Raw genomic sequence first — 25515 nt, forward strand, 5'->3', positions numbered from 1 at the left:
AAACTGAATGGCTTTGGGTTTTGGGTCCTGCTGGTTCCAGGACTATGCCATCTTTGGTGCTGGATGGGGTTGTATGTCCCCAGACGGACTCAGTGTGCAATCTGGGGGTCCTCCTGGACTCGTGACTCATACTCAAAGAGCAGGTAGCAGTTGTAGCTATGAGTGCCTTTGCACAGCTTTGTGTTGTACAACAGTTGCACCCGTTCCTGGATCGGGGGGCTCTGCTCACAGTCACTCATGCCCTAGTCACCTCCTGATTGGACTACTGTAATACACTCTACATGGGGCTGCCCTTGAAGAGTGTCTGGAAGCGTCAGCTGGTGCAAAATGCAGCAGTCGGGCAGTTATGTGTATTTATAGAACAGCTCATGTTACACCTCTGCTCTGCAAGCTGCATTGATTGCCCGTCTGCTTCTGGGTCCAATTCAAGGTGCTGGTTTTGATGTTTAAAGTTTTTCATGGCATGGGGCTGGGTTATTTCAGGGACTGCCTCTTCCTGGTTACTTCTGCTCATCCCATCAGATCTGACAAGAGACACATGCTACGAGTCCTGTCAGTCAGGGAACTGCACTTGGCAGGCCCAAAGAGGTGGGCTTTCTCTGCTGTGGCACCCGCCTTATGAAACATTCTCCCCCCTACCCCAAGTGAGGTCATCTCCATCTCTACTTATTTTCTGCAAGTCCCTCAAGAGCTGGCTATGTCATCTCACCCAGGGATCTCAGGGAACTGGTGGCTCTTGAGGTGGCTCCCTTGCTTATCTAAGCTCTTGTGTGTTTTATGCTTTTTTAAAAAACTTTTTAATGTGACTGCTTTTGACATGCTTATTGTTTTTTATTTTTATTTTAATTTTTTGCTGTACGCCGCCCAGAGTAATTTCTTGTGAGATGGGCAGCCATATAAATTTTATAAATAAACAAACAAACAAACAAAGTGGGGGAAGATGTTTTAGAATATAGGAAGATAACATATACTGGGCAGGGGTAGGAGTGTTATGTTTTTTCTGTCTAGCATAACATTGCCTGCTGTTCTGGCTGTCAACAGCTCTCTGGGGATCTTTCCTTTTTACCTACTTTTTTTTTTAAAAAAGCTCTCTTTCTCTTTCTGTTTGGAAGATTCCATGATTGAATCCAAAATTATTGGAATATGAATATTATTCTTTACTACTTAAGTATCAATTTGGATTGAGGCTGGTATGTTTTCCTGATTCCCCAGTCTAACCTGCAGCCTTCAAATTTCCAGGTGAACTCTGCTTACCTTTTTGAGGTCCTCCAAGGTCAATTGGCTGCTGAAGGAAGGGTCAAAGGAAGGATTGGAGGTAAGAATTCTACTGTAAGCCATCATTTGAAAATAGCACGTTTATTGCTTATATAAAAATGAATGTTTCATTCCTTAATTTTTCTTAGATTTATATTCCACTTTACCTCCTGGAGGCCATGGTGGCATATGTAGATACCCTCTTGTAGTTTTCCCCCATGATAGGATAGATTTGGCTGAGAGCTAGTGACTCCACAAATTTGTATAAATTTAGCTGGTCTTCTAACACAGTTATTTACATTTCCTTGAAGTCTGCCAAAACAGTAGAACTGCTATAAAACATATTTTAAAAAATATATACAGATGAAAATGCTGGAAACTTAAATGAAAATTTTAGTGCTTGTAAATATCCTGAGTGAAAAATATGAATTTTTTATTCTAGTCAGCAAATCCCCCAGTTCTTTTAATGTGGTTCTTTTTCTTGACTTTTCTTGACATATAAGATGTTTCTACCAGTCTTACCACATTTTTACCCTTGAAGCAAGACTTTGCTCAGTATTCTGCCTTCTGGCCTCTCTAGGGCTCATTCTTCTGGAACAGAGAGGATACACTCTATGCCCATCTACATTCTAAATATGCTGAGTGGGAGTATGAGGACTGAAAGCAAAGTATTGGACCAGGAAGCTCAGCCAGGGAGGGGGAATGGATGTGGAAAACAGAGTCAGCAAATGAGATTGTTTTTCTGTGTTCTGCATTGTTCTTTGATTGACTCATTTGTTGCATTTGTTCAATGTATCACAATTCCAGGAAACATTTGGAATAAGTGAGAAGGGGGTGGGGGTGGGGAGATTAGTGATATGTTTGTTGCCATGGCAGTATACTCCATCTTCTTTTCCCATATACACTCTCACAGGCATACCTTATAGCCCTGGTTTGATTTTATACACTGGCTTTGTCTTTTCATTTCCATATGAATGGGAAATCTTCAGTTCTCAGGCTTTGCTCGCTCCTAAAAAGTACAGTAATGAGCTCGCTGCTTTTAGCAGTTGGCCCCTGCTGCTGGTGTAATTGATGTAACTATGGAGGGGAAGTCAGTTTTTAAGAGATACAGCTTTTCTTTCTTTTTCTTTTTTTCTTTTTTGGATTCTTTCCAACTTCTGATTAGGATAAGTACAATGGCTGCTAAGGAGTGAAGAACAAGGCGTACGTAGCTACTCAGTATCAAGGGAGATGCCTTCTTTCCTGACAAAGACTGGAAGAGGGAGAGATATAGTTCATTATTATACTTTGCATGACCACAGCAGCTACTAAAATTGATGCAGGCAACAATTTTGAAATTAAGTTGTGCAAACGCAGAGTAAAAGGTGGCAAAGCTATAATGGGTAAATCTGCCTGCTTCGGTTCCTAAACCATTCCAACATTCTGAAGCATCAATTAATTCTATCTTGTTTCTACAGCATTAGTTTGTGAATTCTGAGGTAAAAACAAGGTATGAAAATTCTTATATATTTTATATACATTTCTCCCAATGTATACAATTTTGTACACATTTTTCTAACACATGCATTTTGAATGGATTTGTCCTAGTGTATTTTGTACACATTTAACAGAAATACATACATACCTGCACAGATAAATGTACTCAAAAAAGCGTAGAGCAAGATAAATTGCTATAGAGTCAGTTCAGCTCCTAATGAGTTCATGGACAAAGTTATTTTATTTTCTTGGCAAAAACATGGAAGTGGTTTGCCTTTGCCTTTTTCTGATATATATATATATATATATATATATATATATATATATATATATATTCTGATATATATATTGATATATATATATATATATATATATATATATATATATATTACTGTGTCACCTATAACACAGGTATTCTTAGATGATTTGCATCCAAGTCCTAATCAGCCCTAATTCTACTTAAATTCCAGGCCCTGAGAAGATGAACTTGAACCATGTTGCCTCCTGCCAAGATGCGAAAATGAATACATTGGATAAATGTTTAAAATGTTTATATTTGTATGTGCTATTTTTCTCAATGTACATCTTTTTGTATTTTTTTAAAATTAGAGAACTGCACTGCAAAAATTGAAGAAGTATGACAACTAAAGGATAATTGTATTCCTGAAATGAAGATGATTCAGGATGCGCTGAAAAGTGAATCAAAATATTTTCCCCTCATCTCTACAAATACAAATCACAGAGTCAGAATAGAAATATAAACCAAATTGATAATCATTTACAGTTTTATTGATGAATTACAGATATTTCTTTAACAACTGTGTAACCATTTTGAATTTTAAAAATCCATCTTGACCTGCCAATCTTGCTTCATGACCAACTCTCCAAAGTTACATAAACTTTGTTCTGGAACTGTGACCTATCCATTCAGTAGACATTTCTTCACCACACAAAAATGCATTTGCATAAATATTTTTGTACATCCTGTTTGTCTAACAAAATTTTAGATTACCTTCTACCACAATTTTCAATATTCTATCAGTATATTCTTCTCTCTTATGGTGCTGCTTTATGGAACAGTCTCCTCCTGGAGATATGGATGATCTCAACCCTGTTGACCTTTCAGAATGGTGTGGTGACCTGGCTTTTCCCCCTGCCGTTGGGGCCAGGATATTAATGGAGCTCTTATGTGGATGTGTGTGACGTGCTGGCAACGAGATTTTTATGAGGCCTTCAACTTGATTTTTATTTTAACTGATTTGGATAATGTATTATGTTTTCATTTTTATTTGCCACCCAGAGTTCCATTGCTTAGAAGGGTAGCCATTTCAAAGTTGTTAATAAATAAACAAATAAATAAATATTAATTATTGTTTGCCAATAATATCAAGCAAATGCTTTGGATCATCTCTGCCCAGTGTGGGATCAGATGTCATTGTACATTAAAGCAAACCTGTCCTTAATTATATTTTACTTGACTGGGTACACTGGGGTCTTATGGTAGCTCTAGCACCATTTTTACAAACAGAAATAATATGACTGTTTGACTTTTGCATCTCTAAGAAGAAAGACCTTGCATTTGTTCTCTAAAGAAGCATTCTCAGTAATAGACTGTTGAAAGAAGAGAGTAAATCACAGAGAGTAGTTTACTTCATTATTGCCTTCTATCTTTCATGTGAAGCATCTGGGAAATGATTCAGCTGGAAATGCCAAACCAGACAGACTCTTGGATTACCAAATTTCTTCTGAAGTGAATGCTCGTGGCCAATCTGAGACAGTGATCCTGGTAATTACTTGGTACAGTATATGAATTGGTCCAGTTCATGGTGCTTCCTTATGCACTGAGAGCTATTTCTCCAGCTCATAAAGTTAAAGATTCTACATATGCATAGTCAGCAGTCAGCAGCAGGCCAACCTTCCAAAGCCAGCTGCTATCTCGGCATTTAACAGGAGTCGTCTCATGTTAACTCCTTAACCTCAATTACACTCTTCCTGATTGCAGTGAAATTATATGAACTATAAAAGCAGCTGCTTCACAAGGGTGGAGGAAGATACTCTGAAATGTTAACCTCTCGGTGTCATTTGAATTGTCACTGCCTATTGTGAACTTTGCACCTGATGTCCCAACCATACATCCTTATGTGTGGTGACTATTTTTCTCTATTTGATTTAACATCTCTCCAGTGCCTTGACAATGTCCCTGTTGCTTTGCATCCAGATCTAAATTCTTGCAAAGATTAAAGGGATTAATTCTGAAGAATTTTTAGGACATTCTGAATGTCTTTATCCTAGTAAGCCTTTCTAAATGATCTCTGAGAAACAATAGAAGTACAGAACTAACTCCAGTTTGACCATCACTAGCTTGGAATGGTAATGGTGGCAAAGTTGTAATTATTTGACTCATGGTGCAAGAATTCATGCCCCTGAAATCTTTCAATCAGAGTCTTATCGTATATTTGCCCTAATGTCGTGCTGACTCTACCACAGCATCTCTGTTTCCTTTCTTTCAAAACTTTACCAGCAATGGCACGGAACATGGACATTCCATGTTTCAAAACATCTTCTATCTAGGATATTACTGAGTCACTTCTTGTCAGGCCTAGCCCAAGGAACTCCAAGAGACCATGTAAATTCAGTCCAGCAATGTTTATTAGCTACAACCTCTAGCAAGAATCTTCCCAGACTGAAACCCCAGCTCCCAAGTAATGCCAGCCACAACATTGTGAATTCCTCAGGGAGGTGCCAGTCTCATCCTCTTATATTTCCCACGATCCTCAGGAGATGAAAGAAAATGTTTTTCTCCCTGAGCCTGGCCTTCATAATTCCATTCCATCACACTTCTCTCATTCTTGACAACCATATTAAATTCTTAGGCGTTCTAGAAAACTGAATGTTTCATTAAGTATGGCACCAGAGATGCTATCCCTCACGTTGGCTGCCCGATTACTATTGTAAGCAGCAGATGGTATGATAGGGCAGGACTCAGGTTATTACAAATAGATTAGGGAGATGCTGAGATGTTGTTGACTTCCTCTCCCACCGATGTCGTGAGGAGTCCAATTTCGAAATGGGATTGCTGTGTGGGGAGAATTCAATACGCCTCATAAAATTTCTCATGGCCTTTTGCACATCCCTAAATTGGTCTGATGCAATCTGACAGTAAAAGCAATCATACATCCAGAGATGCCACCAGCAAATGTTCTGCTTTCCTGGGGGCATGTAGCAAGTGTCTGTAGGCAGTTAGACAATCCTCGTAGTCACCCTTCCTTTCTTACTGCTGCCTCTTTGGATGCTCTTGGGTGTTTCTCTTGGATTTTTAAAAGCTGAGCTGGTTATAATTATCCAACAGCTTTTCCAGATGCAATTATTCCTGTCCCCTTTATGAAATTAACACACTCTTAGGGTTTGAACAGTATGACTAAGTTCTGTTCCAGTCTGTTTAAAGCCTCAAATAGCATATTTCTAAAGCTACTTTTTATTGCAGTTCCCACTTGTAAATAAAATATGTATCTATATGTACTGTACAATCTTTGTAACATTATTGGAATTTATCTATTTTGGAGATTGGATATTTTGGAGATTGGATACTTCTCAATTCATTACACTAACATGGTTGTAGGATCCCTTGACCTTGCAGAGAGAAAAATGGCTAGTTGAAGAACAGTAAGGTGGATATTTAAGTTAACTGAACAGGGCGTGCAAGGGGAGGAATGAATAGCAAATTACACAGTTTATTGAACATTAATTATGTTTAAAACATTTTGTGGAGGGGTAGTCCTCAAGCAGTAAAAACATTAATTCCAAAGTATGCTTATGTAAATAAGGCTTTGTTTACCAAACTGGGAATCATGCATCTTTATTAGTCTTTGAGAATATATGTAGATGGAAAGGTGGAATATATATGAATGAGCTTCCACCTCCTTTCCAGTAGAGATTATAGTAACAGTCTGCCAGTCTTGCTCTTCTCCAGCCTGTCAACTGCTTCCTTCCTAAGCAAACAGATCCTTCATTAATCATCACCCCTGGCTGGGACTATAGCTAGTGCTAGCCTCACTAATCCCGTTAGCTTTTCTTTTCTGGCTCTTATCAAAGTCCTTTCAGAGCTGGGATCAGGCCTGCTGTCCCTGCTCAGTGTCACTGGAGAAAAACCACAAGGCAAACATACTCTACTTCTACTGCTATTTTATTTAATCAGAATCTCTGTTGAATCTGCTAATTAAGTTCTTTGCCTGCAACTAATATTCAGCTGCTAATTCCTTCCAGGAATACTCCCTGCAGCAGTCTCAGAGGTTATGTTCACTGGCACTCTGCCATAGCATCTGCATGAAAACATAAAGAATTACCTATTCTTTCCTATCTAAGGAAATACGAAACAGTGGCACAGGGATGCATAAAGTATTTGGTGGTACCTCTGTCATAATGAATCAACCACGATTACTATAACCTCTCTCTCTCCCCCCACCTTCTCTCTCTCTTTCTCCCCTTTTCCTTCTATGAACATGCATCTCTTCCTCTTCTTCCTCTTCCTCTTCCTCTCCTTCCTCCTCCTCCTCCTCCTCTTTCTCCCTCTTTTGATTTTTTATCCAGCCTGTATTATTTTTATAAATAACTCAAAGTGGTGAACATATCTAATATTCCTTCCTCCTCCTATTTTCCCCACAACAACAATCCTGTGAGGTGGGTTGGGCTGAGAGAGAGGGACTGGCCCAAAGTCACCCAGCTGGCTTTCATGCCTAAGGTGAGACTAGAACTCACAGTCTCCTGGTTTCTAGCCTGGTGCCTTAACTACTAGAGCAAACTGGCTTTATTATTGTTGGTTGCATAGTCAGCCAGTTGTTTAGACTGGAATTGGCATTTTTATCCACCTATCGAGTCCATCCCAAGGACCTGGGATAGGCAGATGTTGTTGTAAAGCTGCCTTTTGAAATTGACTGATGGTGATTTTGTCAATGCTGATGGCATTCAAGTGGTACTCCAGATGTTTTGGGATTGCACCTAAGGCACCTGTTACTATTGGTACCATCTTTGCTTTCTTTTGTCACAGTCGTTCTACTTCTATTTTCAGGTCTTTGTATTTTGTGATTTTCTCCAGTTCTTTCTCTTCTATTCTGCTGTTTCCAGGTATTGCAATGTCCACTATCCAGACTTTTTTGTCTTTCTTATCAACAATTATTGAGTCTGAGGTGTTGTGTGGCAAGTGCTTGTCTGTTTGAATTTTAAAGTCCCAGACTTTAGCTTCTACATTTTCTATTACTTTGTCTGTTTTGTGGTCCCACCAGTTTTTTTTTTTTTGCAAGCAAATGGTATTTCTTGCAGATATTCCAATGTACCATTGTTGCAACTTTGTCCTGCCGTTGTTTGTAGTCAGTCTGTGCAATCGTCTTGCAACAGCTAACTAGGTGGTCCACTGTTTCTTCAGCTTCTTTACAGAGGCAGTATTTGCTGTCTGTTGCTGTCTTCTCAATTCTGGCTTTATATGTTCTTAAGGCTTGGACTTGTACAGCCAGAATTAGCCCCTCTTTCTCTTTCTTCAACTCTTCTGCTCTTAGCCATTGCCAGTCTTGTTGTTATCTGCTTTGCCCGCTAGTTTGTTTGTGTACTGGCCATGTAATACTTTGCCTTGCCATGACTCTTTTCTATTCTTCATTTTGTCCTTCTTGTAGGCCAGTTTGGCCTCTTCAGTATACAGTAAGCCTTCATAGTGTACTAGCTTCAGTGCATCTTCTTCACTGACCTTCAGATATTCTTTCAATGGCCTTTTTTTCTTCCTCAACTGTCTGGTGTACATGCATCATTCCATGCCCACCTATGCTCCCTGGTAAGTAGAGTTTGTCAATATTTCTGTGTGGATGAAGGACATGATTCATTGTCGTTATTTTTCTGCTCTTTTACAGGGTTTTAGTTCTGCTTGAGTCCAGTCCACTGTTCCAGCTGTGTATCAAATGACTAGAATTGCCCAGGCGTTAATTGCCTTCATGGTACTTCCACCACTGAGTGTGGACTGAGTGAACTTCTTCACTCTTCTGATGTATTCACTACTAACCTTCTTCTTGACTTCAATGTGCTTGATGTTGTCAGCCTGAAGGATGCCCAGGTATTTGTAGTGATCTTCTTCATCCAGACTCTTGATTTTACTTTGATAGGGCATCTTGATTCCCAGTTTTCACTATTTTTCCCCTGCTGATGGTAAGGGTGGCACATTTGTCCAGTCCAAAGTCCACTGCAATATCTTGGCTGTATATTTGGACAGTGTTGAGCAGCGATTCCATTTCAGATGGTGTTTTTCCATACAGCTTCAGATCATCTGCGTAAAGGAGGTGAGATAGCCTGGCAGATGTTTTTGATGTTTGATAGCCATGTCCTGACTTGTTCAGTGTTGTTAACAGAGGAATCAATGCAATGACAAACAGTAGTCTCCTTGAAAAATTCCTCTCTTGATATTAACCTCTCCCAGTCTACCACCAATGACCACCAACTGTGTCTTCCATTGTGCCATTGATCTTTGCACAAAGCTTCTGATGCTTCTACTGACTCCTGTTATTTCTAGGCACTTGATTATCCAATCATATGGCAAGGAGTTGAATGCCTTCTCATTATCAATCCAAGTTACATTCAGGTTGGTCTTCCTTCTCTTACAGTTTTCCAAAATCATCTTGTCAATGAGGAGCTGATCTTTTGTCCTCTGCTGTTTGGGTGGTTTCCTTTCTGCTTGGATGGAAAGAGCTTGTTTGCAACTTAATGCGGTTGGACTGCATCAGCTACCACACCAGTTAGCAATTTGAAAGTTGTTGGCAAGCAGGTAATTGGCCTGTAGTTGTCTGGTGCTGCCTCTTTTGTTGGATCTTTTATTGTCAGGTAGGTTTTACCAGATGTTAAGCAATTTTCAATTTCACCCCTTTGCAGTATGTTGTTAAATTGCTTGGCACTGAATGGGTACAGACCAGTCAGATGCTTCAACCAAAAACCATGCAGTTCATCTTCACCTGGTGATGACCAATTCTTGATCTTCCTTGCCCTTTTCTCCACCATTTCTGCTGTTATTATCAGTTCTTTCATTTCAGCTTCTTTTTTATTCTTATCCACATCCTTTATACAAACTACGTTCTTGTAGTATTTCTTAGGGTTGTCCCATAGCTGCACCCAGAACTGCACTGTTTCTCCTTTGTCAGGTATTGACTGGTTCATTATAGTCTCTCCACTGATGGATTGGTCAAAACATTTCTGATTCAACTGAAATTGGAAATTCTCCCTATATTGAGCAATATGAGCTTCATATTTGCTGATCTTCTTGGCTATGGCTGTTATTTGCTGCTTTATTATTTCCAGTGCTTCTTTGAACTTCCTTGTTTCTAGGTGCTATTTCTTGATCAGCTATTCTTTGATCTTCTTGTTCTTCAGCTTTTCTTTCTGTTCTAGCTTGCTTGCATCTGATCTTAGCATGCTGATCTTATTTTCCAACCTGATCTTCCATTTTGGTAGTGCAGTGTTTGACTTTTTTGGCACCTTTTAATACTTTTGCTAGCTATTTTTTTATAACAAGCTTCAATGCAGGCAAGCCTATTCTGTTCTTTTTGTGCTGTTCTAGATACTCAGTTATTCTTTGTTTCAATTCCCTTTCTTTTTTAGTTAAGAGGCTTTGTTCTTTCTGAGGAGAAGGCTCTACTGTCTGAGCTACCTCTGGCAAGGCTTCAGTTTATTTGCAGTTCTTGTTTATATTGTTTGTGGGAGAGACACTCTTCATCTGGTTCCTCTGATGAGACCTGTCCAGTATGGTTGAACCTCTCGCATAGCTCTCATCCTCCTCAGAGCATGCAAGCTGCACAACCACGTCAAGGTATAGTAGTGCCTCACTGGGGGCTTATTGTTGTTGGTCACACAGTCAGCCAGATGTTGACTGTATTTGGCATTTTTATCCTCCTATCGAGTCCTTCCCAAGGACCTGGGATAGGCAGATGTTGTTATTTTTATATAAAACTGGTAAGCACCTAAGTACTCCCTGCTGATCCACTCTGGGGACGATGTCCTGGAGGCTCCTTCCTCTGCAGTGTTTTATGAATCATTCACTTCTGTTAAAAATAAGGCAGGAGGCATCTCATGAGAAGAACCCTGATTAGGCACAATAGGGCTTTTAAACTCTTCTGCCCAGTCACAAGCAGAAACACAGAGTTAGCACAGTGCAGTTCGCCATCCATGCTCCTCTTCTGCAGGGGGATTCATCGATGTCACAGGACAGTCATGTTTGGGAGCAGCTTAGAAGCTAGACCCCAGCAAAATTAAGCTCATGAATAATAACACTTCTCTGTTCCCCAGTTAGCTGTAACCCTGATTTTCTGAGCCTGCTGTTTGTATTCTATATTATGTATGTGTGAAATATTCAATAGTTATTATGTTTTTTATGTATGGGTGGTAAGCTTGGCACAACATTTTTTAAAAAACCCTCCTTTTTGCTTATTTTCATTAATTTTCTCTTTTGCCTGTTTAGTGTTCTTCTGGCAATGGCAACCACATTCTTACTCCTGTTGCTTGAAACTATTTTTTCTCTTCCTCTTTCAGATGAACATAGAAACTCTGACTTAGCTGTGTGATATTATGATAAAGACAAATCTGTTTGGTTCCTTGGCTTGATATTTTATTCAAATAAGAGTAAGGGAAATTCTGACCAGTCTGAATTTTGTAACAGCAGAATTGAATAAGCAGTATAGGCATCCAGCTGCTAATGACAATTCTACAATGCAGCCTAAATTGCTTGTCCCCCATGCTGGTTCCAGCTGTTTCTTAAACCAATTCAGAAACTCCAGTCTGGATTACAGTGGATTGGAAATGGGGATGGGCTGATGCTTAATGGTCACTTTAAGATCTGACTGACCATTTCCCTGCTTCTTGCCCTTCCCATTCATATGGGGAAGCAAACCTCACTGGCTGGGCCCTGTGGGGACCAGTCTACCCGACCCTGTGTTTTCCTTTTGGGGATTGTTGCTTTCTCACTAGCCCTGTGTCTTGCCTTTGCTTTCTCTGATGTTTGCACACATGGATGCCTTTCACCTCACCCCTTCCCACATTATCTTGTTTGACACTGACACAGACCCTTTCTTTTTCTTTTTTCCTCTGATGATGCCATCATAGTTCCAATGCTACAGTAATCATAGCCATAGGGAAGAGGTTGTTATTTCATTTATACCTCCTTCTATAGGTTAAGGGTAACTTGGAGCAAGCAAAAACTGACTTCATAGAAAAAGCGACTTCATAGAAACAAGGTAGCAGCATTCCTACCTTGCAACTTAAGCATGTTTAAGAAAGGAAAGGAAAGGAAAGGAAAGGAAAGGAAAGGAAAGGAAAGGAAAGGAAAGGAAAGGAAAGGAAAGGAAAGGAAAGGAAAGGAAAGGAAAGGGGCATTTTGCCATACAGTGGGCATAGAGTGGCAACCAAAAAGATCATGCTTCACCTAGCCTGGACAGAAACCCAAAGGATACCCATTGGGAGAATAAAGGTTGAATGCAACATGAGCTTCTAGGATAAAGGGAAGTTTATTGACTTAATGGGCCATTGCTGCCAAGATTATAAAAAGCTAGCAACTCTAGCTAGCAGAGAACATAGCAGCCCAACAGCCCAGGACAAAATGGCTACCCAGAGCAGTAACCAGCCATTGAGGAGAGGGGTGTGCCAGGCACTGCAGCCAATCAGAGTCGGGATGCTACTAAAACAGAAGGAAGCACTGAAGACCATCCACTTTCAGGGTTTTAAGACAACTCCGGTCAGAAAACAGTAGTTTTGAATTGTAGCTGGAGAACATGGGTGAGGGGTACCTTTGCAATGGGCTGGGAGTAGGAGGAGAACAATGCCATCTGTTCCTGTATTAAGTGGATCAGGCAGAAACTGCATGTCTGCCCTAGTTGAAGGCATTTGGTTCAGAGTTGAATTACATGGCTTACAGCCCAATCTTAACCTTGTCCCTATTGAGAAATGTCTGCAATTAAAAAGTAAGTGATGTTGTTTGGGGATTGTGCTATTGAAAGGAAAAAGGAAATACTATTTTTCCTCTTTTCACTCCATCCTGCCCAGGAAGCAACAGGCCCGCTTTCTCATTCCTCTCAGGAAAACAGAGAAAAATGAGGCTGTTCCTGGAGTGGCCCAGAAAAGTTGGCACAGCAGCAAAGTCCCCTTGCCAGCTTTTGGGGAGATTTAAATGGCATTTAATTAGTGCCTTCAGATGTTTTGCACAGCAGCAGCACAGTAAGTCAGGATTGCAGTTCTTGGCATTCGTTAATTAAAGCAGCCCTTGACAAAGACTAATGACTAATGACTTCTTAATGAGCCAGTTGCATGATATCTTATTATGTTTAGACTCTCTATCCTTGTCTGCCCACCATATTCCTGGGAACCATGGGCCTTGAATGCTTTTATTCCTCTTCTTTTTTCCCCCAAACCATTTTTTTTTTCTATGTACCTCTTTGAACGTGTGGGTTATTTCTTATAAAGGAGACTTGGCCAGCCAAGAATCACAGGCTGGGGGGAACAAAACCAGTCTTTTTATAAAGACAGGAATGGGAGTTGCTCCTTTGGTTTGAAATCAGAAGTGAAGCTAAAACGATTCAAAGGAAATGTCTTTCAAGTTCTTTCCACTGTTCAAGTTCTTTTCATTATTAAAGTTCTTTCCACTTTTAAGTTCTTTCCACTTTCCTCTATTTAAATGACTAATGTTCTGATCATTAAAATATGCAGTGATGCTTTACAAAAGCCTTCCCTCGTGTAATACCCTCCTGATGTCTGGTGACTCCATCTTCCAGAATTCCCAGAAAGTACAAGCAATAGCCATGCTGTTTGGAAATCTGGGAACTTGTAGTCCCTACACATCTGAAGAGTGCCCAATTGGGAAAGTTGATTTAAAACCATTCTACCATTCCCACCTCCCATTATAATCAAAGAAGCCACAGGGCAATGAAAAAACCGTCAAGATTGCGATGATGGTTTTCTACATTTTGTCCTTCTTGGTTGTTTCTGCATTCCTCTTTGTATTTGTTATTAGACTGAGTGCTATTTTTTATATATTAATATTTACTCCAAAATCATCCCACTTTCCCCTCAGCAATATTTTGGTTGGCTGTCATATGCAATTGTAATTTGCATTCTCCCAGGAACATTTTTATATTTGAAATAACTTACAACTAAGTGAAGTGATCAAGCACAGGGATATTGGTAAATTCCCAAAGCAAAACAGTCTTGTCAGGGCCATTCTGAACTTTTTTTCTCAGTTCACATTCAACAATGGTTAGCAAAGAAATATCTCATTATCTTGTCTCTGCCCTGAGAACAATTCATGATTTAAAAAGTTAGACAAAGTACAGATTGCAGCCATTGAGGGTTAATTAAACATAACACTGCCATCAAAATGTTACATAGAGTACAATTCAAAGGGAATGTGAATGGGTACCTTTAGGTAAAGCATTTGAGGAATATCAAGTGAAGCCAGTACCGTTTTAATAAAACTAATGAAAATATCTAAGAAAGAGGGTCATTGTCCAGATAAACTTAGGTTTTCAGAGGACTGACATAAAGCAATGTGAGTGAGGGTCCTGACAGAATATATAGGGAATTTGAAACAAGATCCCCATATCGTTTCAATAAAATTAGCAACTTCACTCTGGAAGGTGGTTTTTCACACATGTCTAGTTGAGGGCCTTATAGTGTGGGGTGGTATTGATCTCAATATGTATTTAACTCTAGGACTCTGTGAATGTTGGTAGATGGGTGCAAAGCAAAAATGGGCATTCCATAAACCTCATTAACATGTCACTAAAATGTGATTGCAAAATAATGATTTTCAGTGGTGCAATTTTTGGTCTTTTTCATTTTTTTAACCAAATTAATCCTAAAATAGATATATTTTGAGAGCCGGTTTGGTGTAGTGATTAAAGGCACCAGGCTAGAAATTGGGAGACCATGAGCCCTAGTCCCACCTTAGGCATGAAACCAGCTGGATGACCTTGGGCCAGTCACTCTCTCTCAGCCGTAGGAAGGAGGCAATGGCAAACCTCTTCTGAAATCTTGTCAAGAAAACTGCAGGGACTTGTCCAAGCAGTCCTGTGTGTGTGTGTCTGCCTGCACACACACACACAGATATATTATGCTTCCTGGAAGCTTAATGAATATTTTGTGTAATACAACCTTCTACCCTAAGAAAATAGACAAAAATGTACCAAATAGTTTGGTCTCACCACTTCAGTGATCCTGGGGCCAAGCGTTATTACAAATGACATCTTTATGATCCCAATGGTAAATGTCATGCTAGCTGAAAGCTGTGGGAGTCACAGGATGATGCACACATTGCTTTCTTACAAAAACATACAGACCATACATGTTGAGGTGAATTCTGCAGGACCAGAAGAAATGAATCCTGACTGAGTCTCAAAGGGTTATGTATACATTCAGCAATAGCCTAGAATAATCTGTCCAAAACACATTCCCCCCCAACGGTGCATGCCCATTGAATAGATACTGATAAGGGCATATTTCTGTTATAGGACATGGACTTCTGTTTCAAATAATCATGCAGTGACAATGTGTGCAATCAGGTGTGCGATCAGGTCAGATGAACAATGGATATCATTAACCTGATACAAACACAGAATAAATCATTTCTTCTTTCCAGATGAACAGGACATGTTGAACCAAAGAAGGCACCAAAAAGTTTCGGCTCCTATCTAGATTATTGACATTGTGTTAGAAGAAAAAGAAAACAGAAACGCGCAGGTAAAGTGAAAAGAAATGTGGAATAGATGTGTATGCATATTTAATAAAATCCATATAACAAACTTAACCTAATAAGAGGAGACTTTATATAATGACAGTATACCTCATGATTAGTCCTGTGTGCTGTCAACCTCAAGAAAATGGAAAACAGAACTTTTACTGATCCTTAAAACTAAATAAGAATAGTAGGAACAGGAAATGCCTATATACCAGACCTCAAAGAACAGAAGGTCAAGGTTTTATACAGGTATAAGAGGTAGGGGACAAGGAACTGATTGCACTGAGTAAGAAAAGGAACCAAGGCAAAAATCATTGGCGCCAAATGCAAACTTAAAAGTTATAGCAGTGGCAGAAATACATGAAAATGGTGTAGGTACTGTTTCCTAAGGAGAGATTAGATCAGAGGCATACAAAAGAATATGCCCCTGTCCATGAACAAGGAGATCATAACCAAGCCAAGGGTTTTTAATACTTCTCTTCACAAGATACCAGCAATTTATTTTATATGTGTATATATTCATATTCCCTTTTTATTAGAAATAGGACATCAACAAAATATGAAAGATTAAAAAAAAACAGTAATAAGAGCAAATCAAACTAAAAAAATCAGGGTGTAAAAAGCTTAACTATTCCCATTTGGTATTTCTAGTCATAAATATTTTTCATCATGAATTTTTACAATCAACCTCCTGTATTAATTTAGTCCTTTTTTCTGCTACTGTACTCAGTGGACTTACACTGACTACGCATATATAAAACTACATATGTATGCCCATATATATAGCCTGCACATTGCAAGAGATCATGGCCAGGCATAAACATTTCTTTCTGTAAGTGAGATAGCAGCACCTCAGGATTACAGCCATATCTCTCTCAACCTAATTTCAAGGCTGCACATAGCAATACTGTATGGGCAGTGCCGATTGTGCAAACATATCCCAAAGAGAGTTTTATTTCATTTTGTAGTCAGTATATTGGAGAAAATGTAATTTCAGAGGTATTAAAATTCTGTCAAAGTGGAAAATATCTATCACCTTCCACCCATTTCAAAGCAAGGGCTTAAGCACTGCAGAAACATGTAAGCTTTTTTATATTTCTGGTAAGATAAAAAGATAATACCTTGCTTCCTTGTTTCTCCCTACTTTATCCTTTGGCAAAGGCTGATGTGGTACAGTTGATGCCTGCTCCTAGTTTCTCACAACTGTGGACTACACAACTAGTTTACTGTTAAATTAATTGATTTTTTTTTCAGTTTGATTCAACAAATCACGTGATATAAGAGGACCTTATGCATTAATATGTAGGACACAAAACATGGAACCATGGAAGCTAATAACAGTCCAAACGTGGAACTAAGAACCCAAGTTCAAAATGCAGGTTGGAAAGCAGTTTTGACTAGAATCTTGGTGACTTCCAGCACAGACTCAGAGGAGGTTGACCATTCAAAAATAGCAGCAACCTGGTGGAAAGTCAGTCACAATCTGACCTGGAGACAGCATCACACAGGATACTAAAGATGGTAAAGCAGATCTTTTGGTTTTTAGATTACTTCTTTGAATTTGGGAAAAATCTGTGCTTTGGGGAAAAGGATTTGGGCAGGGGGAGAGGGTGTTCCTGAATATTCAGATGAAATGTTCTATTAAAGGAAACCTGTAAGGTAACTCAGATACTTGATAATTTTAACTTCAGATTTCTTCTCAGTGTATGTGAGCCTTAAGCAATATATTTTGTTTTATTTTAATTATGCTCAGCCATGTCATAGAATGGGGTGTTGGTTGGACCTAGACAGAGGAGACCATTCATCCATGAAGCTTATTGGGGGACTTTCTCACTCTCTATCCTAGTCTATCTCGCAGGGAAATTTTGAAAATAAAATGGGAAAATCCTATGTATACTTCCCTGAGCTTTCAGAGTAAAAGTGAGATACAAATACAATAATAAATACATACACAATCTTACTTCTCTGTGTTCTTTTACAACTGAAGAACAGCCTTCAAGCCTCAGGTAGCTTGAAGATTTTTCTGCTTCTTCCCCCAGAGCAGGTATATCTGCAATCAGTCAAGCCAAACATCCAGCATAGCGGTTTTACTGGTAGGAGTTCTACCTACCTGTGACTGTAAGACTGATAGTACATTAGACTTTTTACAGGCTTCATGCATTGGCAGTTCATGGCTTGACAGATTGGGCTAGTAATACCCACACATCTCTGGGCGTTACTCAATATAACTGTCTCCTCAATATCATATAATCATATAATAATAATATATTAATTTCTAGGACTATGCCAACTTTGGTGCTGGATGGGGTTGCACTGCCCCAGAGAGACCTGGTGCCCAATCTGGGGATCCTCCTGGAGTCACAACTCCTGCTCAAAGAGCAGGTGGCAATTGTGGCTAGGAGGGCCTTTGCACAGCTTTATGTTGTGCAACAGTTGCACCTGTTCCTGGATCAGAGAGCTCTGCTCCCAGTCACTCATGTCCTAGTCACCTCCTGATTGGACTACTGTAATGCACTGTACATGGGGCTGCCCTTGAAGAGTATCTGGAAGCTTCAACTGATGCAGAATGCAGTGGCATGGGCAATTATGTGTGTTTCTAGAACAGCACATTGTATTGGTTGCCAGTTTGCTTCCAGGTCCAATTCAAGGTGCTGGTTTTAACCTTTAAAGGGCTCTTTATGGCATGGGGTGGGTTATCTGAGGGACCACCTCTCCCCAAATATCTGCCTGCCCCATCAGATCTGGTAGATCTGTGGGTCCTGTCTTGTGGGGAACTACACCTGGCAGGTCCCAGGAGGTGGGCCTTCTCTGCCGTGTGCCTGCCTTATGGAACATTCTCCCACACAAAGTGAGGTTAGCTCCATCCCTATTAATGTTCAGGAAGTCCCTCAAGACCTGGCTTATACCATGAGGCCTGGGGATCCCAGGGGACTGGTGAAATTTTAAGATGGCTCCCTTACTGTGGTTAATATTTGCGTTCTCTTGTGCCTTGTGGTTTTTTATTTTAATAATTACTGTTTTATATTTTAATAATGATTGTTCTTATATATTTATTCTTTTAACTGATTGTTCCACGCCACACAGAGTTGCTTTTTGCAAGATGGGCAGCCATACAAATTTTATAAATAAACAAGGAAACAAATATATAAACATGATTCTTGATCAAATACATTCTCTTGTTGGGAGCCTGAAACTTGTTTGTTGGTGAAATATGTGCTGAATGCAACCCTCTTGTCATAACAGAGACTGCCAAACTGCATCTGTTGAACCAGTCTCTTTCTGGTTGTGGACTTAATACAGACTGACAGAATCTGCAGTTTCAGGTAATTCCACTGACAGCTTCTACAGTCTCTCATACCTAGTTAAACAAAAGCAACAGAGGTAAAAAAAAAGGCAAGACAGCATTAGAACTGCCAAAGTCTATCCACTGGCAAGCATAGCACCTGACATTACTGCTAGAACAAACTATTTGTAGTCAAGGACTTCACTTAGCAATTTGGGGAGGCTGGGAGCTGTAATGTGGATGGAGCCATATGGTAATCCTTTATTAAAACTGTTGCATAAAACTTTGTGTGTATGGACATCTATCTATCATCTATCATTTATCTATGTACAGGTAGTCCTTGAGTTACAACGGCAATTAGGATTGGAATTTCCATTGCTAAGTTATGCGGTCATAAAGTGTGACATCAGGTGACTGCATCACTTAGCAATGGCAATCCGTGCAGTCCCCACTGGCTGTTGTTCAGCAAGGATCATGGGTCATTAAGCGAGCATCTCCTCGCAACTTCCTCCCACAAGTCTCAGGTTTCTCACAAGGAGGCCACCAAGCAGATAAGTGGTTGCTGCTGGGTGGGGGAGGGTGCATGAGGGTGTGCAAGTGGCAGAGGAGGTGCGGTGTGAGCACTGTGGGGCTTGGAGTGGCTACTGCCAGATGGGAGAGGGTGTGCAAGGTTGTCTGGGTGGCCATCAAGGTGTGGCGTGAGTGCAGAGGGACTGGGGGAGGTCCACAGGTGGGATAGGCTTACCTGAGCAACTTGCAACCTTCCCTGCTGGCTTCCCCAGTCACTTTGCTTGTGGGAAGCCAGCAGGGAAGGTCACAAATTGCAATCACATGACCACGGGATGCTGCGACCATCATAAGTGCAAGCTGGTTGCCAAGCACCCAGATTGCGATCATGTGACCCCAGGGGAGCTGGGATGGCCGTAACTTCAAGGACTGGTCATAACCACCACTCATTCAGCAGCATCATAACTTTGAACAGTTGCTGAACAAGTGGTTGTTAACTGAGGACTACCTCTCTCTCTCTCCCTCTCTCTCTCACCTCCTTTTATGAGAGCCAGTGACCCAGTGTGGTGTGGTGGTTAAGGTGCTGGATTGGAGTGGGGAGACACAGGTATTAGTTCTCCCTTTAGTCAAGGAATCTTGGGCTGGATTACTTTGGGTCAGTTACTCTCTCTCAGCCCTAGACTGGGAATTTGAAGAATGTCTGTCTACCGAACTTACTGGACCAGTCTTCAAGGTGTTGTCCCAGTGCCTGAAAGATGTTGGGATTTGAATGGGGAGGAACTGACTCAGGATCAACTCTAGAAAGATGAAGTGGCTTGGGGTGTTGGGGCCACCCATGTCTGGGGAATCTCCATCCTTAGTTCTGGAAGGGGACACACTTCCCCATTTGGCACTGGTGCACAACTTGGGGGTTTCCCTGGATTCTGAGTTCCTGCTCAAAGAGCAAATTGCATCAATAAGTTGCACTTGTTCCTAGAACAGGAAGCCCTCCTCATGGAACTCACATCTTGGCCACCTCACCTGTGTTGCAACACATTCCACATGGGACTGCCCTTGAAGACCACTTGAAATCTGCAGTTGGTCCAGAATGCAGCTGCACAAAGAGTAATGGGAATTCCTCAGTATGCCAATATAACAACTTTGCTTTGCGAGTTGCACTGGTTGCCAGTAAGCTTATCAGTGCAATTCAAGGTGTTGGTTATTACCTATGATGCCCTACTTGACATATAGTCTAGTTATTTGAGGGACTGTTTGTTTCCTGTAGTTTCTGCCTGACCTGTCCATTCAGACTAAGTTAATTTAAATTAATTTAATTCATTCAATTTACACACTGCCTGACTCTAGACTGACGCTGGTTGTCCCACAATAAAGCCAAACAAGGTAGAAGATACAATATGAATAGAATTATAAAAAGAGTAAGATGGTGAATGTGGCCAATAACACCCACATATGGAAACATATCCAGCAGGGACTCCAACCACCCCAACCCAAGGCCATGCTTCAGGTCCCATATCATCTCCCCTAATGGATCCTGGAAACCAGATCTTCTCTTTCGCAGCACCTGCCCTGTGGAATAGCTTCCCCCAGAGATTTAAACAATGCCTACTCTGATCTCTTTCAAGTGAGCCTTGGGTGAGGATGAATGGAGGATTCCTTTGGAAAGGTGTATCTGTCAGCTGGTTGTGCATTGTTCCCTCCAGGTTAAACATAGTTTATTGTTTTCATTCTTTGTTTTTATTGTTGATCACCCAGTATCATCTGGAGTTAGGCCTTACAAATATGATTTAAAAATTAATAAATAATAAATAAATAAATAATACATGTTTTGTGGTTGTTACATTCTCCTTCCCTTCCCTTCCCTTTTTTATACATACAGTATACACACACACACACACACACTGTATATATATATATGTATGTATGCATGTATGTATGTATGTAAAATATTTTTTAATTTTTTTCTGTGCTATATTTATTCAATAATCCATGGCTAGACCTTTGTTTTGGGGGAGTTTTTCAATTAGGAGATGCTTATTTTAGGGCACACATAATTTTCATCTGTTTTCCAACTCAAAATGAGAGGACATTTTGTCATCCATGCTCAACAGGCATAGTTGAAGAGGGGACTAAGAGTCACAGAAGACAGACTTGAGGGCCATGCACATATTGCTCATCTCTAGCTTAAAACATATCTGTAGTCTCTCAAAGGTACATGGAAAAGGTCCAGTGATATGGCCAAAATTAACTTGCTGCTACTAAGAAAACAAACACCAACAGAATGATGACCAGTGCAATCAAGGATAAAGGGGGAAGAAAGCTGCTTGGCTATGCCCCATCAGAGCTATGCTAACATTTTGGGATTACCATTTTTTTTTTCCTGGCAGGATTTCTGAGTTTTTAGTAACAGAAATATTTTCAGCTTTTCATCGTACTGGAAATACAATGAAGGTAAAGACTGCAGCTGCATAATATATGCCACCACCAGTCTCCAAAAGATACAGAGCCTTTGTCCTGAAACAACAGCTTCCCTAGCCACTTAAGTCTCCCTGAAGCTGAGTTCCTCTCCTATAACTTCCATATAATTTTCTTAGCAGCAATATAGGTGTGGTTTACCATTGCCTTCTTTTGGGGTGTAATTTTTTTGACTTCTGAGTCTAGCCTTGATATTCCCTGGATCCTTACTATGTCACTGTGGTGATCAAGATTACCTTGAGGTGTTCTAGCCCAGGATTTCTTAAAAATTTCAAGACATGGAACACCAAATAATAACTTGAAAATGAAGAATACTTATAACTGTTTCATTTAAACAATGAAAATAGGAATCTTGAAAAAGAGGTTTTAATTATACTCTCCATTTGCCATTATATTTAACATGCATAAATATGTACCCATCACGTGATTTCCTTTTGGAGTAAGCAAGGTTATGCAATGAGATCCAGTTTGGTGTAGTGGTTAAAGGTCCTGGGCTGGAAGCAGAGTATCAGTTCTAATCTTACCTTAAGATGAAGGCAGCTGGGTGACTTTGGGCCAGTCACACTCTCAGCCCTAGGAAGAACACAAATGATTGCAAATGACTTCCAAAAAAATGTTGCCAAGAAAACTTCATGAGTCTGCTCATGTGGTTGCCAGGAGTCAAGACTGACCTGATTCACCAAAGAAAAAAAAAATGTTATACAAAGCTCTGAAAGGGGGTAAAAAATAGTAAGCCAAAGAAATTAAAGGCATGAGATCAGAAAAGGAAATATAGCTAATTCTAGGTGATACCAATAACATTCACTATATTTTTCCATTTTTTTTTGTAACCTTGCACACTATCCTTCCATCACATACATGTACATCTTTATATGTTGCCATTTGTTTTCTTTACATGATGATTATGATGGGCCATCAAGTTGGTGTCACTCACATAGATAGATTTTCTGCAGGAGGATCTGTCCCCAACCTGGCCAAATCTCAGTGTATGAACATGCATGCAATGGTGTATTTCATCTGTGTCTGGAATGAAATTTGTTAAATGAAATCTACAGTCAGTGAAACATTCAGCTCATATAGATATTTGGCCTTGGTTGCAGTGAGTGTCACTTTCACAAAGATATGTTTAAAAATAAGCAGCAGAACCTTCAATGTCTTTTCAGTTCAAAGCTCACTTTCTCTGTGAATATGAGCTTAATCCTAAACTCTTAAGATGTTTATATTTCTTCAGCTGTGTCAGTGTGAAGTCTGAGGAAAGAGCTTTCAATATCTCTTTTGTTCATGATGATGGACCAGGATTCATCTGGAAACATGGAAGATATTTGGGGATCTCTGGTGTTTTATGAAGTATAGTTAAGAAACTAATTCTCACCTAATACTACAAGAATGCCCTCCTCTATCAAGATTTTGGCAAGTTTTTTCCCCCTTCAATCTAATTGAGAGTTGCAAGGTAAATTTCCTTTCAGTTTCCTTTTATTTATTTATTCCTAAAGTCACAAATCTATCACTAAAACATGGTGCAAAGTACTAATGATTAAATAATTCTGTGAATAGTTACCTAATAGGATATAAAAACCTGAAATCTTTTATGGTTGAATCTTTATTCTTGAGAATACAAAAACGAAAACTTGGTAATAGAAACTGGATGAGTTGAGTTAGTAGTGTTGCCTCATTATATTTCTTCCTGATTTCCCTGGCCAAAATCAGGGATTATAATGAAGAATTGGTACCCATTTTTTTCCTGAAATTCAGTAGAATGATGAGTAACAGGTAACAGAAGGTGAAGAGAATTTCAACTCTCAGAAACATTATCCAAGCCAAGAAAAAAACATTGTGCATCTACTTCTGCTTTTAAAAATATTTTATTGCTTTTTAATTCTATAAGAACAACAGTAGACAATAACCAAATATAGTAATACTGGTAGTCCTTGCTTAATTATGGTAACTGGGACAGAAATTTCCATCACTAAGCAATTTGGTCATAAAGTGCAACATCATGTGACCACACCACTTAGTGATGGCAGCTCCAGCAGTCCCTGGTTACTGTTGTTAAGCAAATCATCATGGGTTATTAAACAAGGAACTCAAGTGATCAACTTCCGACTTCCTGCTGGCTTCCCCATTGACTTTGTTTGTGGGAAGCCAGCAGGGAAGGACACAAATGAGATCACATGAGCGTGGGATACTGCAACAGTCAGAAATCTGAGCCAATTGCTGAGCACCTGGATTGCAATCACATGATCGCGGGGACGCTGCGATGGCCAGAACTTCGAGGACCATTTGTAAGTACCACTCATTGAGTGCCATCACAAGTTTGAACAGTCACTGAACAAGTGGCTGTTAAACAAGGACCACCTATACAAAAATCCAAACAAGATAAAACAGAACATGAAGTGTGGAAAAACAAACCAAAAACAAAAAAGGAAGAAAAAATAAAAGTAATACTTTTAATTATTGAACAATTAAATATACAATGGCTTTAAGTCTTAAACAACAAATTGAGCCTTGTCTATATAAAATCATACTGGTCAAATTTCCCACAGTGTTGATAGAAAATCAGTTCATATGAAGAAAATATAAATGTGTCTTCCTTCAGTAGGGTTCATTAGAGTCTTTCCATCAGAGTAGAACAATCTTCTTGCCTGTCCACACATGAGAAACTTAAAATTATTCATATTTTGGTAGATTTCAAATGTTCAGAATATAATTGAACATCACCCTTATACCTTTGACCCTTATTTTTTTTTCAAGTACTCTATTTACAACTCTATGAATAATAAACAAAAACTGTGATTAATATGGAGTAGGTTGAAAACCAAAGTCACAGTACCTTCTGATATATTGCACTACCAGCCTACAGGAGTTGAAACTCAGCAACCTATGAGCTGTCCAATATACTTTAAAAAAAATTGAATTAATATAATCTTATGTCATATGGTGCTAATTTAACATTCTTTAAAACCCTAACCCACTGATCCCTTAAAATAGAATATTCCAAGTCATTTTTTTTCAAACTACCTGTAAGTTACTCATATCATCATACAACTTTTCCATTGTGAATAAAAATTAATGAAATGTTTAGGAACCTGTTCCAATAATATTAATACTTTAGGAACCTCAGACCCAATTAATGCATCAGACCCACATTCTTATCCAGGGATGTTGTAATTCCATATATTGCCATTGAGCATTCAAAATTGCAATTGAAAAACAAAGTCTTCATGTCTTTTCCTGCCCATGAACTCCAGAAAAATGCTTTCTCGACAATCTGAAGGATTGGATTATCCCATAATGTCAGCTTCTTAGGGTCTCAATTGTATATTATATACATAACATTTCCCAAATATTTCTTGCAGCTTTTAATGCAGGTAATGCAACTGAATTATAACTAAAATTAGACTCTAGCAATATATTAAAAGGACAAGATAATAGCATTCTAGCTGTACTAATAATGAGGTTTGAAATAAACCCCTTGAATTCCAGGAAGTAATAGAAGTGCTATAACTAAAAAGCAGGAAAATCACATTCTCCATCTTCACATTTTGATAATTTTGATAAGGAAACTCAAGGAGTCTGACTATCCCATAAATACTTTCTCAGTATCCTATCAATACATGTCTCATAAACATTAGCATAGAAATTCCTCTAAGAATACATATGAACCTTAAACTAATATTCTAACATTTATTATTCCTATTCCTCCATGGGGTTTTTAATAATCTATTTATATCCATTTTAATCTGATATAAACAGCTGGGAATGTTAACTTCCAACAAAA

General features: G+C 39.4%; 1 long non-coding RNA gene across 1 annotated transcript; it reads left to right on the top strand.

Moving 5' to 3' along the window:
- The first annotated feature begins 1239 nt into the window (after positions 1 to 1239).
- Positions 1240 to 17044, top strand: LOC148214224 (uncharacterized). The gene is made up of 3 exons (XR_015798385.1): positions 1240 to 1315; positions 15377 to 15477; positions 16730 to 17044. It is a non-coding gene; the product is annotated as an uncharacterized LOC148214224 (long non-coding RNA).
- Positions 17045 to 25515: the final 8471 nt, after the last annotated feature.

The sequence above is a fragment of the Python bivittatus genome, unplaced genomic scaffold (genome assembly GCF_059951505.1).
Source record: "Python bivittatus isolate LINGU-HERP-01145 unplaced genomic scaffold, Pbiv_v1 ctg000700_np1212, whole genome shotgun sequence".
NCBI lineage: Eukaryota > Metazoa > Chordata > Lepidosauria > Squamata > Pythonidae > Python > Python bivittatus.